We start from the raw sequence: 2,850 nt of genomic DNA, 5'->3' as shown, positions 1-2,850 counted from the left end.
GCTTGCTGTTGGATTGTCCTAGTTTTCTAAAAGGTTCTCAATCATACTTAATGTATTTTGTATCCTGCTTTTTTTTCAAGTTTTCTACAGCATATAATATTTTACTATTAAAAACGTTTTTCAAAGTGTGTTGCACTTATTTAACAAGGGTTTGTTCTTCCCCAGCACCTGTTATTCACAGGCAGGTTTTTGTTTTGTTTTGTTTGTTTGCTTGTTTTTGAGACAGGGTTTCTCTGTGTAGTCCTGGCTGTCCTGGAACTCACTCTGTAGACCAGGCTGGCCTTGAACTCAGAAATCCTCCTGCCTCTGCTTCCCAAGTGCTGGGATTAAAGGTGTGCACCACCACCGCCCTGCTACAGGCAGTTTTTATTATTTATTTACTTACCCTCTGTATCACATTTATTCATTTTGTGTTTGTCTTTGTGTGTGTGGAGGCTAGAGGCTGACTGTGGGAGTCAGTTCTTTCTGTGGGTCCTGGGGATCAAACTTAAGTGGTCTTATACAGGAGGTCATGTAATGATCTTTAAATATATTGGTAGCTGAGGATGACTTTCAGCTGCTAATTTCCCTGCCTCTACCTCCAAGTGCTAGGATTTTAGGTGTACACCACCACTCCTTACTTATAGGATGCTAAGGATGGAATCCAGGGCTTTGAGCACACCAAGTGAATGCCATCTACCCCCGAATCACCTACCAGCCCCTCCCAGGCACCTTTCTAGGTACTGGGCTGCACAGTGAACAAAGGGAAGTTCCTTCAGCTTCAAGTGTAGATGGTAGGGGACTGAAGGGGTAGCAAGCACATTTGTGAGCCAGACATGGCACAGACTTGATCAGTATCTAGGAGGCTAAGGAGTCTCAAGTTTGTAGTCAGCCTGGGCTACAGTAGAGTGAGACCCTGTTTCCAAAACAAAAACACGTCTTTGGGATCATTTCAGAGTCTCTCAGGTGGTGAGCCAGGGTTATGACATGGGATATAGATACTTGGCGCAGTGGTCCTCAGAAGTCTGAGACGTGAAGAGACAAAATGTGAGGACAGCTAGGGGATGACAGGAAAGGCCAAAACACCGAGATGGGGGTCCCAGCTTGTGGATCAGTGGCAAAACCCTTCCCTTGAATGCTTAAGGTTCTGCCCTTGGCACTGAAAAACCAAAATAAAGGGCTGGTGAGATGGCTCAGTGGGTGAAGGTGCTTTCTGCCAAGGCGGATCTGAGCTTCATCTCCATGGCGAACAGAGAACCAACACCTGAAAATTGTGTTGTGGCATGCATGGATGGATGCCTGCATTTTTTGTGCACTAGGAGGTGAGTATGTGCCCCACTCCCCTCGAATGTAACGACAAAAAGACCCTGAGGAATGAATTGGGCATTTCCAGAAACATTTCTGTAGCAAAGCAAACAAAGGAGAAAGATGGAGTGCTTTGGGTTAGAGAGATGGGGGCAGGGCCTGGCGGTAGAGCTCAGTGTGAACTAGTGCCTCTTCCTGTTTTGAATGGGAACAGTTTGGCCATGCAGGTGTGACTGAGTGTATCACTTTGATCTGAGCTGAGGGGCAATGCACATCTGTGGTCTCTCCACCTGCTGTGGGTGGGACCCCCCCCAGGGAGGTGCAGATCGCTGAGCGGCCAATGCTCAGTTCCTTATTCCAAGTTTACCCATCAGAAGGGATGTTTCTTGTCTTAGAATACAAAACCTTCATGTGAGCCTTCAAAGGGACTTCAGAGCCACTCAGGTGACCAGTTCACATGGGACATGGTATATTTTATTTCTACCACATGGAACTTTAGGGGACACGTCCCTCCTAAGGTTATCTTTTGAAGCTCTAAACCCACTTACATTAGATGTAAGTGCTGAGAGGGATAGGGCAAAAGGACAAGGCCCTCGTGAATGAGATTAGTGCCCCGCCCCCCATCAAAGGTACTTCTGAGAGGGGCTAGGGACCTAGGTCAGTGTGGAAGAGTACTCGCACAAGTATTAGGACCTGGTTCAAACCTCTAGCACCCTTAGAGAAAGCCCGGTGAGGCTGTGCCTTGCCCCCAGCACTGTGGGTGGAGACAGGGAGACTGCTGGCCTTGGCTACTAACCTAGCTCCTGTTTCTGCAAGAGACCTGCTCTGTCAAAAGGGAATAGGGCGAAAACTGACAGAGCAGCATGTCTCAGCATGTGCACATGGGTGCAGTCCTCCTCCACGTAGAATTGTAGAATTAAAGTTTGCTTCCAAGACCCTCTCCCATCCCACTATGTGACCGAATGAGGATACAGGAAAGGCATGTAACCCGTGATGTCCTCAGCAGACACCACACCTACAACTTGATCTTAGACTCTGAAGCTTCCACAGTTGTAATAACACAGTACAATTCTGGGGTTGGTTGGAGAGAGGTAGGTAGTTTGTAAGTGCAGCCATGAATGTGACAGTCACAGGCCAATGTGTAGAAGTCTGTTCTATCCTTCCACTGTGGCTTCCTAGTATCAAACCCAGGTGGTCACCTACAGTTGAGACCTACAGATTGAGAACCACTGATGTAGACCAAACTGGCCTTGAACTTGTGCTTTTCTTGATTCTGCTTCCCCTGTGCTGAGATTAAAGGTATGTGCCACCATGCTTGGCCAATATTTATTTTTCAGTGTGTGCCCTTGCGCACCCGTGTGTGTAGTCACATGGGCTACAATGCCAGTGGAGTTTGAAGGGCCACTACTTACATGAGTCAGTGCTCTCTCAGCCTGTGGATTCTGAGATCTAACTTGAGAGTCAGTCTTGGTGGCAAGTGCCTTTACCCCCTGAGCCATCTCCCTGCCTGAAGTTTCCCAGAAAGCTCTGTGCAGTTGGGTCACTCCTCTACTTCACTCCTCCCCA

Source organism: Mastomys coucha, unplaced genomic scaffold (genome assembly GCF_008632895.1).
Source record: "Mastomys coucha isolate ucsf_1 unplaced genomic scaffold, UCSF_Mcou_1 pScaffold23, whole genome shotgun sequence".
NCBI lineage: Eukaryota > Metazoa > Chordata > Mammalia > Rodentia > Muridae > Mastomys > Mastomys coucha.
This window is presented reverse-complemented; position numbering follows the sequence as displayed.